This window comes from Muscardinus avellanarius (genome assembly GCF_963383645.1).
Source record: "Muscardinus avellanarius genome assembly, chromosome: 1".
NCBI classification, from domain to species: domain Eukaryota; kingdom Metazoa; phylum Chordata; class Mammalia; order Rodentia; family Gliridae; genus Muscardinus; species Muscardinus avellanarius.
Window position 1 is genome coordinate 98,272,487 of NC_137786.1, and position 14,071 is coordinate 98,286,557.

A 14,071-nucleotide genomic window follows, 5' to 3' on the forward strand; every position below is an offset into this window, starting at 1 on the left:
AGAGAGAGCCAAAAAGAGATAAAGGATGCAATTAATGAAGTAAAGGCATCAATTCAAAGCACAAACAACCGATTAGAACACATGGAGAACAGAATCTCGCTCTTAGAAGATGATCATTCCAAAAATGAATGCATAGTTTCTAATCTAGAAAAAAATATCCGACAGCAGGAATCTGATATTGAAGAAATATGGGCCCATTTTAAGAGAGCTAACCTAAGAATAATTGGAATAGAGGAAGGAAAAGAAAGTGAAACCAAAGGGATCAACAATCTCTTCAAGGAAGTAATAGCAGAAAATTTTCCTGACATAGAGCAAGAGGTCGATACACAGGTCCAGGAAACGTATAGAACTCCCTTTAGACAGGATCGGAGAAGATGATCCCCACGCCACATAATTGTCAAAATGACCAATGTGGAAGCCAAGCAGAGAATCTTAAAGGCAACAAAAGCAAAGGGCCAAGTGACATTCAGAGGCAAACCAATTAGAATCACTCCAGACTTCCCAAACCAAGTCATGAGAGCCAGAAGGGCTTGGAGTAACATATTCCAAACTCTGAAAGAAAACAACTTCCAGCCAAAAATTTCCTACCCAGCAAAACTTTCTATCAAATTAGATGGAGAAATAAGAAGCTTCCATGACAAACAGAAACTGAAGGAATTTATGTCTTCAAAACCAGCACTAGAGAAAATACTCAAAGAGATTAACTACAAAGAAGAAATAGGTAACACACTCCAGAACTAGAGACACAAGATTTTCCATCCAACAGACAACTAAGATTGCTTATCTGTGGAGATTCATTATTTATGTTAGTCTTTTACCTATCTCTAAAGGGTATTGTTTGCCTTTATTGTTGTTAATTTTTAGGATTACTAGTTGGAATATTAATATACCTTCAGATATAGCATTTGGAAATATTTTATCCCATTCTATTAGTAACTGTTAACTCTGTTTACATTGTCTTTGGATATACAATATGTTTTTTATTTTTTAGGGAGTTTGTATACTCTTCTGTTGCCTGTGCCATTGAAATCATAACCAAGAAATCACTGCCAATTTCAATGTTGTGAGGTTTTATGACCCAGATTTTCTCCTAAAAGTTTATAGTCTTAAGATTTATATTTAGGTCTTTTATCTATTTTGAGTTAATATTTGTATATGGGATTAGGTAAGGGTCCAATTTTATTCTTTTCCATGTAATTATTATTTTTCAACAATATTTAGTTAAAAGATTATCATTTCCACCACCAAATGTTCGTGGAAACCTTGTCAAAAATAACTTGACAATATAGGGAAGAATTTAGCTCTAGGCTTTTATTTAACTCCAATGGTTTATATATCTGCCTTTAGAATAGTACTACACTGTTTCAATTATTGTATCTTTATATGGTTTGAAATCAGAAAATATACATCTTCTAGCTTTGTTCCTTTTCAAGATCGTTGTGGGTACCTAGAGTCCATATTCCATATTAGGATAGATTTTTTTTCTGAAAAATAAATATATAAATATATGATAGTTTCACCTAAAAAATAGAAAAAATAGATTCTCTGGTAAGAAAGAAAGCAAAAAGAAATATTGAAATGTTATCTTTAAGTCATCAAAAGCTTGGTATCAGACAAATGAAACTGTTATGTGAGGTTATCATTTTTAATTTTTGATAAATTGCTATAATACTAGATGTCAATCACTAAGCCAAGCATGGGAGGGAGGGATAGGGAGAGAATGGGGTGGGGATCGGGTGGGGGCTGATTGGGCAATGTGTGCATGTATGTCTACAAAAGTTTGTATCCCACTATGATGTATGAATACAGTGTACCAATTAAAAATTAAAAAAAAGAAATATATATATATATATATATATATATATATATATATATAATAGGTCTGGGAGTGTAGCCTGGAGGTAGAAGGTAGAAGGGCTTCCAGGAACCCCAGTACCACCAAAAAAAAAAAAAAAAAATACCAGCATTGATTGGTTTGGCTTTGAGTCACTTATTCAGTTTATAATATTAACATACATATTGGTTAAAATACTTAAGACAGCTTCTGTATATCAGCTAGTATCCTGGGTACTTACACAATTTTGAATTAGCACAACCAAAATGAAAGGTAAGTGTTAAACTTTCTTTTTTTATAGTAAAGGCATGTTAAAATGTTTAGAGAGGTTATTAAATTCATGGGAAATCTCCTAATAAATGATTATGAAACATGGGCTAGACCCATACCACTCTAATTTCAAACCCTAGACTTTTTCACTCATTCTACTATATCATACTGCTTTGTTTATAAGATGGTCTCATAAAAATAGCCTTCTTAGCCGGGCGTGGCGGCGCACGCTTGTAATCCCCGCGCTTGGGAGGCGGAGACAGGAGGATCGCGCAGGTTCGAAGCCAGCCGCGCACGCTGGCTTAAGAGACCCTGTTTCCAAATAAAAAAGTATAAAAAATAGGTCTGGGAGTGTAGCCCGGAGGTAGAAGGGCTTCCAGGAACCACAGTACCACAAAAAAAAAAAAAAAATAGCCTTCTTAAATTTTGCAGGTGTTTTTAGAGAGAAGTTGGTAATATTGCCCTTAATTCATTACTGCATACCTCTAGCCATTTCTTAGGAGAAATAATGACTTTGAATACATGGAACTCAGGTGTTTTAGCATTCTCACCAGTGTGATTTAAAATCCCTGACACATACACACAAAGCTTAGAGAAAGGATGATTTATTTCCATATGTATTTGGGGATTTCAGTCTGTGTCTGTGTCTGTGTCTGTGTCTCTTAAGCGCGCGCACACACACGCTGTTTTACACTAGCTGCCCAGGTGATAGGTCCTTAGGGCATGATGGTGGCAAGTATAAAGAGAGCCTAAAGGTCAGAGAGATAACCAGATGCTGCAGATGAGAAGGGCCCACACACACACACACACACACACACACACACACACACACAGTTCTATAAATATGGTTGCCTCTAGAGCATGAGGTCTGGGGGACATTTTACATCCAAACTATAATATCAGGGGAGGTATGGTTTGATATGAAAAAAGGGAGTTGAAGACGATTTAAATAGTAGGCATCTTCCCAGATCCACAGGCAGATGAATCTATAGTTAAGGGTCCTAAGTCCCCAAGGACCAAGAAGAGAACTCTAATTGGTCAGGTGAGACATAGCCTCAGAAGACAAAAGAAGAACCTAATTAGACAACAGGGTTATGGATGGGTACTGAAAACAAGATACTTCACAAATTTCTCTCTGTATGTGTGTGTGTGTGTGTGTGTGTGTGTGTGTGTGTGTGTGTGTGAGAGAGAGAGAGAGAGAGAGAGAGAGAGAGAGAGAGAGAGAGAGAGAGAAGAGGAGAAGAGAGAGAAAAGAGACGGACAGATAGACAGACAGACAGACAGACAGACTGACTCGGGGGCATTCTACTCCCAGCCCTTTTTATTTTTCATTATAAAATAGGGTTTTTCAAGTTTCCATGCACTGGTCTCAAACTTGCAAATCTTCCTATCTTAACCTCCCAAGTACTGGGATTCTCAGATTACAGGCATATGCCATAGCATCTGGACCTACTTCACAAATATTTTTTAGGCATAGTTATGATTTTCAAGGAGAAGAGGTAAATTCTCATTTCTACTCTTGCCGCAGCTGGCTCTGATTATAGGGATGGAACTATTACTATAAAAATCCATCAGGGTAGTAGAGGATAACAGAGGTAAAAGAGAATTGCACTCTGGAATAACTTCAACCTTAACAGTTACCTAATGATGGGTGAGGGCATCTTAAATTTTAACCGAGTCACAGATGCACTCTAAAAACTAAAAGCATGCCAATAAAAGCATGCCAATTGTGGGTTAGAAAATAAAGGGAAAACAAATGTTCTTAAGCATCAAGAAGTAAAATTATTTTATAGTCACTGGGTCTTTTACATTTGAGTCCATTTGATAGATAAAAATTGTCAATAGAAACAGCGGCCAAATACAAGAGTTGGCACTAGGTTCAGGGAAATATTCCATATCACCATAAAGCATAATCATCATAAAGCATAAATAATCTAAGCATGCCCAGTAGATCTTCAGCTGAAGTATTGCAAAAAGGAGCTCTTGGGCTCTCTTCTCTGCTTACAGAATACATTTTTAAGGTTGAAGATCTGTATCGTGGGTGGTTTAAGAAACTTAAACATGGAACTGCCTTGATATTAACTTGAAATGTGCCCCCAAAGTTGCTTCCAGGTGACTTTTCCACTTTTGTAAAATGCTCTTTCTTGATCTATGTCTGTGCATTAATAAGTCTTTTTAATTGCAGGCACGGATAGCTATTCAAACCAGCTACAGCAGCTACTAAGATAGTCACCAGGGTCCTGTCTCTATCTCTGTGAGCCTTTGTGCTGTTTTCCCTGTGCCACTGCTTCCTGCAGACCCATTGGCAACTATTCTTTTGTGGACCTACTCAGGATGAGTAGTTCGCCTATGCTGATGTGCCTGGGAGTTTGCATTCTCCTGGATGGCTCTGAATCAATGTCTGATGGTAGAGGACAACAAAAGTCCAGCTTTCTGGACTCAGGTCAGGAGACTTCTGCGGAGGAAGCCGGCCTCCGTGAACTTGCCTGAAATCACATCTTCCCTTTCTCCTCTCTGTGAAACCTTCTCTACTTCCTTCCTACTTTTCCCATAAGTACTTCTTTAGTAAATATCATGCTCATAAATTCTCATGTCAGTGTCAGAGCCTCTAGGGTACCTGAACTAAGACATTGGCTCAAATAACTGGGGTGGTTTTGGCAACAGGTAATGATCCAGAAAGAGAGCACAGCATCCTCTTGGAAAACAGAGTACACACACACACACACACACACACACACACACACACACACACACTTACAGGGAAATGGATGAAACTGGAGGACATTAGACTAAGTGAGATTAGTCAGTCACAGAAAATAAGAAATCAGATGCTCTCCCTAAAATGTGGAAGCTAGGGAGAAAATGGGTCAGAGGAGGAACTCTAGACAAAGGAGAAACTATAGATAAGTAAATAAGGCGACCTGACTGAGGGGATGGGAGGGGGAAGAAGGAAATTCTCTAATGCACATGATGTACTTTAACAAACATATCAGTGTCAATCACTAAGCCAAGCATGAGAAGGAGGAAGGGGAGTAGGTACTGGGTAAGAGCTAATTTGGTGATGTGTGCATGTATGCCTCCTCTATCTTGTACCCCATTAACATGTATGACTACAATGCACAAACAAGTACATATAAACAAGGCATGGTGGCATATACCTGTAATCTCAGTATTGGAGAGGTAGAGACAGGAGGATTGCAGATACAAGGGCAGCCTCAGAAACTTAGCAAGACCCACAGAAACTCAGTGAAACCCTGCTTAAAAATAAAAATGTAGTCGGGCATGGTGGCTCCCGCATGTTGGTAATCCTGGCATTTGGAAGGCTGAGACAGGAGAATCGCAGTTCACGGTCAGCCTCAGCAACTTAGACCCTGTTTCAAAATAAAGAATCAAAAATAGGGCTGGGGGTGTAGCTTGGAAGTAAAATGCCCCTGGGTTCCATTTTCAGTACTGGAAAAAAATGTAAAAAGGCTGGGGGTGTACCTCAGAGGTAGAATGCTCCTGAGTTAAATTTCTGGCACACACACACACACACACACACACACACACACACACACACGCACACGCACAGAGACCCTAATTCCTAATGCTTTTCTTTCTGCTGCACCATCACAGCTCCACGTGCAATGGTTTGGTAGCTTGTGTCTATTTAGTATTGGTCCCATTCCCCCTCTCTAGACACAGCTTTTCTAAGTTTCAGGTAGCTGTGTCCAAAGATAATCAGGTCAGATATATGAGACTGGTTACCTAAATGTGCCATTTCCTCTAGGGCTATAAGCAAGGTTCTCTCTCTCTCTCTCTCTCTCTCTCTCTCTCTCTCTCTCTCTCTCTCTCTCTCTCACACACACACACACACACACACACAAAACTGAAGTTCTAAAGTACTCGAATGAAGCTGATGGAGATTAGAAAAGAGCAAATTTGTGAAACAAATACATTGGCATGTTACAGACACTGTAAACATTTTATACTTGAGAAACCATTAGTAATTATATATGGAAAATTTGTATGTGATGAGGACTGTTTAAGCACACCAATTTACAGGTTCTGCTGGTCTTACACATAAAAATAGCTCTGTTATATCCTGGAATGGATGATTTAGAAACTATCTTGCCTAAAACAGGTCTGTGTGGAGGCGGAGTAAGTGAGGGGTGATGTGAACTGTGGTGGCCTTCAATGATGGGCGTGAATATTCTTGAGAGCACAGTGATGTCCTCTCAGCCTGCCTTAGGTTTGTGCTGTAGGCAATTGTGGAGACAATTGAGAACGCTTCCTTCCAATCCTTCCCGCTACTCTTCTGCCAGGAGCTGTGGCATGCTGACCTTTAGACACATCTACCCTTTTGGCATAGTTTTCAAGTAGTCTTTACCCACAGTAACATTATAACACTAACACACACACAAAAATAAACACAATCAAAATTAATATTTTGTGAAATAATACCCTATCTAAAATAAACACCGTTGTTTTCTGTTATAAGTGAGTCTGTTTCATTTTTTAAAATGCTAGCTCAACCAACTAAATTGATTTCATGGCCCATTAATGGGTTATAACCAGTGCCTGGAGACATTAAGAATTTGCATCTAAATACTAATATTACCAGAGGAACTGTCCCTATAAGTCATTATCATCCACTAACATTTTTTGTACAGCAGCTCATTATTTATGCAACAAATGTATTTTGAACACCTGCATGCTACAAGATATTTTTCTGGGAGCCAAGAAGGATAAAAACATAAGGATGCTCCAATCCTCCCTTTAGAAGGTCACCATCAAGGTCCTCAACTGCAAGCAACAAGAGTTTTTTTGGCCAATATAATATATAGGAGCTATATATTATACATACATATATATAATGGTAAATATAACTAAATATAGTTATATACACATACATATTTTATAGTTACATAGATATAGTATTGATGATGAAGAATGTAGATGGGTAGATGGATTGGATATATGATAGATGGATGGATAGACAGATAAATGATAGATATTGGAGAGTGCCACTTTCTCAGAGCTACACAGAAAGAGAGAATCAGGTGGAGTTACCCAGCCAGAGCCATTGTCACAATTGTATCCTAGAAATGCTCCCCTGCTGCCCCAGCCGAGCCCTCTAAGCTGCGGTGCTGATGGCCAGCATCCCAGGCAGCGTAGGCCCCAGCTGCTATTACCACCATCACTGCCACTCTGTTTGGGAAAGTCCACATGGCAGCCACAGAGGCCCTCCTGAGTTCTAGATAGAGCCTTCTATAACCAATTCTCTGTAGCACACATTACTGAATTACTGAATATGAATCTGAAGTGATTACAATCTGTTTGAACTTGGGACATGTGCTTTTGCCTGGTGACTAAGAGTCACCTGAGTTCAAATCTCAACTCTTCCGATTACTTGCTCTGTGACCATGACCAAGTTACTTTCTGTATGTGTTCTTCAGTTCTCTCAATTGTATCATTGTGGTAACCATAGTACTTACTTCACAAGGCTGAAGAGTAAATGAGTTACCACTAGCCAAGTGCTTTGAAGTGATGGTTATTACTATGAGCAACTGAACATGGACTATGTTGAGTTTCCAGATTTTATCATGGGAGATGGGCTCAGCATTCACTCAAGATTGAAAAGATGAGGACATTTCTAAACCACACAATGGGGCGTCACTAAAGAGAATGACCAATGTTTATTCTTTTTAAAAAAATTTTTTTTACTGGTACATTATATTCATACATCATATTGGGATATAAAACTTGTGTGTACATACATGTACACATCACTGATTTAACCCCTACCCAATTCCCGCCCCATTCCCTCCCCATCCCTCCTTCCCTTGCTTGGCTTAGTGGTTGACTTTGATATGTTTAAGTACATTGTGTGTTTTAGAGATTTTCCTCTTCCCCCCTCCTTTCTCCTCCTTTAGGTTGTCTTGTTTGCTCTTCTATAGGATTTCCTTTTTCATCTAGAGTTCCTCCTATGACCCATTTCTCCTTAGCTTTCACATATAAGTTTATTCTATAAGTTAGTAGACTCATTCAAGATGAGTCTAATGCTGAGATTCCTGCTCTCAGAGGTCAGGGCTCTGAGGAAATGAAGCCAAGATGGAATGGGGATCAGGGACTGTGAGAAGGACTGGGGCTTTGTGGGCCCTGCTCTGGAGAAGCCTCCTACTCAGAAACCCATATGGGGAAAACTCCAGGAAGAAAACAGTGAAAAAGATGGGTGATGATGCTGAGGTTTCCCCATTTGACAAGCATTATCCCTGATACTCCCTACCCTGTGATAAAATAGCATTCCAGAGCAGTGATCTTCAAATGTGTTTGCTCAAATATACTCTAAGAAGGTCAGGCGTGGTGCCACACACTTGTAATCTGAGCATTCGGGAGGCTGAGACAGGAGGATTGTGGTTTGCTGACAGCCTAAGCTACTTAGTGAGGCCCTTTGCAACTCAATGAGACCCTGTTTCAAAATAAAGAATTAAAAAATAGGGCTGGTGGTTTAGTTCGGAGGTAGAATGCCCCTGGGTTTCATCCCCAGTGATATATATCTCTTAGGATATATATCCTAAGAGAATTTTGCAAACTATTTCCATCTCACAGATTTTTTTTAAGTTAATATGTAGAATTTTTATCATAAATTTAAATAGTTGGAGAGGTGGTCATTTCTAGAACATAATATATGTTCTTTAAATACATTTTCCTCAAAATCTTGAAGCTTCTGATCTTCTTTGGGATTTTTAAAAATTGACTGCCTTTAAAAAATGGCAAATAAAGTTCCCAGTTTCAAATTGGATAAAGCAGATTTAATTTTTGCCAGATAAAAAGTCTGATTATACTTGAATCGAAATGTACCATATGTGTTAATCTGTGTCCCTGTGTTAACCATCTGACTTCTGAATTTCAATTTTAAAAGAGATGGGGCATAAAGCTCTGCTGTGAATTTGAGGCCTGAAATAATATGCGGCCTCTTTTAATATTTTTCTGCTAGAAGCTCTCTCTTGAGTTATGAAGTCTCAAGCTCTCCCTTGGATACCTTAATGTTAATTCCTGAGCAATGCATTGTAGTCAGTTTTAGGATGGAAGGAGTGGAAGGAATGCAGCTATAAAGAGGAGGTGGGAAGAGAGAAGCCCTGGACCAGGCACATTAGTGGATGGCCCACAGGGGGATGAATACATTTCGAAGCTAAAGAATTAAAGAATCCAATTTATATACCCACTGGAAAATCGTCATGTTCCCCAAAGCTTATGTGTCCCAAATTCAAACAATAAAACTATTCTAGAGCAATATTTAACTAAATAATCTTTAAATCATCATATGTACATTTTCCCATTATAGAAAGTATTTTGACACATAATAAATACATGTTTTATATCAAATGTTTGAACCAATCATTACTAAAATGGTGAATTGGGTAATGTTCTTCTCCTTACCCCTTCTACAACAAAAGGAAGAGGATCACTTAGTAAATGTTGCTAAGATTTCAAATTATACATTTAATTCTACTGGTTTGTATTAGTAGTTCAACTTCATAAGGGGCCTTGGATACCTTTAGTTTCAAATTAATCTTGGCAAAATATTGAATTTAATTTTGATATATGAATATTTTATAAAGTAATATGCTACTTAGAACAAATATACAATCCAAGAAAAAGCATACTTAAAGATACTGAGAAATTTCCAAAAGCATTTTAAAGAGAGCCAATGGATTGAAGAGCCACCATGTCCTCCATCCTCCATCTACTGCTGTGGTTGGCCTCAGATTTCTGAAGTCAACACCAGCAAACCACCTCTGCAGAGGCCTGGGTCACGGCCTTTTCTATACCACGTGCTCAATGGACCTTGTGCTAGCCATAAATATCTAGATACTTTTAAGCTAGGTTCTCTGATGATTGGCAAATTGATTTTAGATAGAAATATTCCTTTCTTCCTCTACTGTGTGTATAACTAATACAACATCCTATAAGAAATTTTAAAAATCCACACAATGACATTTACACATTTTGGGGTCTAGAAAAGTCCTTAGGGAATTAATTCTGTGTAGTAGAACATTTGTGTTACCCAATTTGTCAAGGCAATTTTTGGGTGGAAACACGAAGCCCTTGAGTAGCCTCAAAGCCAAGTAAGTAAGTGAATGAACAAATGAATGAACCCAGGATGAAAAGAACCCATTAAATGCAAAGCACCTAATCAAATTTTTAGACTAAGCGTGTTTAGTATGGCTTCCAAAAGGAGTCGATTATTCTTTCATTTTCTTTCTATCCTATTTCTCTGAATTTGTCAGTGGCGATTGTTCAGCAGTTGTAAAGCTTCTCAAAATGACTAAACCAGAGTAATGCTGAGACATGATAGACTGCCGGGGTGATAGTTAGCTTTGGGGTAAGCAATGATGATTTTATCATGAATAGCTCCTCAGTGCTCAGGATCATAGAGAGGCAGGAACAACAAGGTCCTCGATATATTGCCTTATTCAATATTCCAATTTAACAAGAGCAGTAGGGTTGGGAGCTGAGGGAGGGAGTGACTGAGAGGGAGAGCAAAATATAAGACAACTAGTCTAACCGATTGCACAGCTCAAGACTTCCCTTTTATTAAATGTTAGGTTAAGGACAAATCCTACTCTATTACTAACCCATATGAGAAAAAATATAGTCTCCCCTTGGGTCCCTCATTATACAATTGTTTTTGTGTAAGTGGTGAGTTTAGCTTAGTCTCTAACCTCTATTTTTTAAACACCCCCATGTTGTTAAAAAATGTTTTGTGATTTAATTTTCTGACACTTTTATACTTTGATATGAACTTTATATCAAGAGTACTAGGTGCTCCTTATACTTGATCTTCTGTCTCAAGTGTAAGCTTTAATAATTAACAGATGTTAACAGCCCTATATACACATGACATGATAACTGCAAACCATTATGGAAGGTGGTAAAGGATCCATGGCCAGCTATAGCAATTCAGTAGCCATTTCTCTCTTCTTTGTGAACGGGACTCTAACTTGTTCTAGTTTGTTTTAGTGTCACTTTGGCACAGGTGACAGCCTAGTTCAGGCATATATCTTGATCCGAGAAGGTCACTCATGGGATACCACACCATTCCTTTTTCCCAGGACTGATTTCATCATGAGCACGTAATGCAGCCCAAATGAGGGTTTCTGGAAAACATTTCCATACTCAAAAGTAATGTCACAAGGAAGACATAATTCATTTGTCCCACTGGTCATTATGACTGTATTTGGTAGCCAGTTCTTGTGCAGTCATCTTGTAACTGTGTGGGAAACTATCCTGGGCTTATATAGCCAAGGCACTGATCCTGGCAGAATAGAAGGTAGAAATAACTTAGTTAAATAATTCAATCACTGCTCTATATTGCCCCTTTATCTCAAGCCCTTATTTAAATCTCTTGTTGTGGTTTTAAAATAGGTCCACAATTCCTTGATTCTCCTACCTACAACAAATGAAACCTAATTCCTCTCCCTTGAGAGTGAGCTGGACCTAATGACTCACTTCTAACAACCAGAATAAAGTAAGAGTGTGATATGCAACTTCAGAGAGTATGCCTTAAAAGGCACTGTGGCTTCCACTTCACTAACTCATTCTTGATCACCCAAAGTAGGTGAAACTACTATCACCTCATGAGGACTTAAGCAGAGGTCTACATAGTGAATAACTGAGCTGGTGACCTGCCAACAGGCATATAAGACAGCCATGAGTGAAGACCTTCAAGCCTCAGTTATGCCTTAAAGATGGCTAGTCTCTGGCTATATCCTAACTACTGCTTCCTAAGAAACTCAGAACAACCCAACTAAGCAACTCCTGACTTACTGGCTCACAAAAACAATGAGACTATACATATATAATTTGTTTTTAACTCAGTTTTGGGGAAATTTGTTATGCAGCAGGAGATAACTAATACACTTTCTAAGACTGAATTCTCTGACCTTTTCAGACAAAGGAATTTTCATTGATAAAATGTTTTAAAAGATTATATCCTCAAATCAAGAATTTAAGGTTCTTCCATGAATCTTTTGGGTTATTTTTTTTTCCTTTTTGAAAGTTTATATAATGCTATCTGAGACAAATGAATGTCTTTCTCATAAGGACTTCTGAAAAAGGATCTAACAGTTGTTCCAGGGCTTTACTTTCCACAACCATCTGGTGAGAGGCTGAAATCACTGTGGTTATGATTAAACCAATTGCATCTCATTGTATCCTTAGAATAGTATTCCCCAAACTTTCCTATGGGAAAAGTATTCTGAATGATATTAACTGATACATCCTATTTAAAAAAGGAGAGAGAGAAAGCAAAAGGAGAAGTTGAAATTAAAAATCAAGATATACATATAGCATACTAAAAACTATGGAAAAGTCTTTCTGCAAAGATATTTACTTTTGTTGTTGTTGTCATTGTTGCTTAACTCAGAATTTCTCAAAAGCACAGTGACTACAGACTGCCCTCTATACTCTCTTCCTCTAACAAAAAATACTTATCAGCATTTCCTTGGACACAAGTGTTCTGGAGCTCACATAAAAACATGGGTGTGGATGAGAAAGAGTTCATCATAATATATGCTGAATAGAGTGCATTAGCATGAATGATTAAAATAATCTAAAACACTACACTCAAAATAACATAACCATCCTACAGTGATACAGTCACATCTATTATCTGAGTAATCCAAAGTGTCCAAGTTTAGACTTACATTTCAAGTCAAAATGGGATAAGCTGAAAAATTATCAACTTTCAGTTGGTAGTCAAACAGGACACATTCACATTTATTCAAAGAAATTAGGATGTCTCTTCAAATATAGACTAGTTTCTTCTTTTCCATTAAACAATAACATTTTGTTTCCTCTTTTTAAAAGGTTTAATATTGCAATAAAATGTCTCCCTTAAAATATTTTTGTAGGGGGAAAACTTAACAGAGATTTCTGAAATACTGATAGTTGGTATTTAAGATTCTGAATTGGTATGCCTATGCCAACTAAAAGATCAAGTAATTCAATTGTGATTCAGCCAGTTCTGCCAAGGAAGCCAAAGCCCTCTTCCTCATAGTGTCTTGGCAAAGGAATACCTGGATTCTATCTTGTTTGTCCCAACAGCCAAGGTAATGAAGCCTCAAACTTCTGCAGTGAATAGGAAGAGCACTCAGGGCAGTGGATTAGAACTTGTCATAACCAGACAAGCTCCTGTTAGACAAATGGTTCTGCCCTAAGGCTGAGCCAAAGCTGACATGCCCAAAATTTAAAAAGAAAATCCTTCAGCAAAGAAATCTCCAACTTCTTCACATTATAACTTTGAAGGATTTATTTTTCTTTTACTTAAAAACCACCCAAATTCTTTAAGACTTCAGAAGAAATGTGACTTGTGGAAACAAATATATGCAAGTGGTTATATGAGTAATCTCAATTTCTCCTACATACCTATGGTTCTTTCTTTAACTCCTGCTGCTTTTACCATGTCCAGCACCCAGGAAAGGAGGGAGTCCAGTTCAACTGAGGACACAAATGCTTTTTACTAGTTCCCTTGGTACAACTGAGATATGCTGCCATTTAGGTATTTGTATCAAAAAAAGAAATCCTCCAAAGAAAACAAGTGGAATAATTATGGAATAATCCTTTGATTGTTAAGTATCAAGGTACTACAATTATACCTTGGCCCTAGTAGCTGGTAAATGCTTGGTTTGCTCTATTTTAACCCATTATCCATAATTCTTTATTGATAAAGACTACTACCATTTGAGCGATGACAAATTGACTACATTCACCCACACCCATCGCTTCCCAACCTTGCAAGTTATAGAGATTTTTTTTCTGATATGAGAGATTCCTCATCTATAGCTTTCCTAATTTTCCATATCCAACTTATCAGCAAGTTCATGAAAGATTTGCTGAGTCCCAGAACTTCTAACAGCTTAAGAGTGCCTGAAGCATTCCTTTTCCTTTGCTTAAGGACATTACAAGGCTGTAATGTTCAAA

At 37.9% G+C, this 14,071-nt stretch overlaps 1 protein-coding gene across 1 annotated transcript in view; it reads right to left on the minus strand.

Annotated features, from left to right (window-relative positions):
• NREP (neuronal regeneration related protein) overlaps positions 1-14,071 on the minus strand; it is a gene marked incomplete at both ends in the record, with an annotated part of 246,615 nt that overhangs the window by 177,092 nt on the left and 55,452 nt on the right.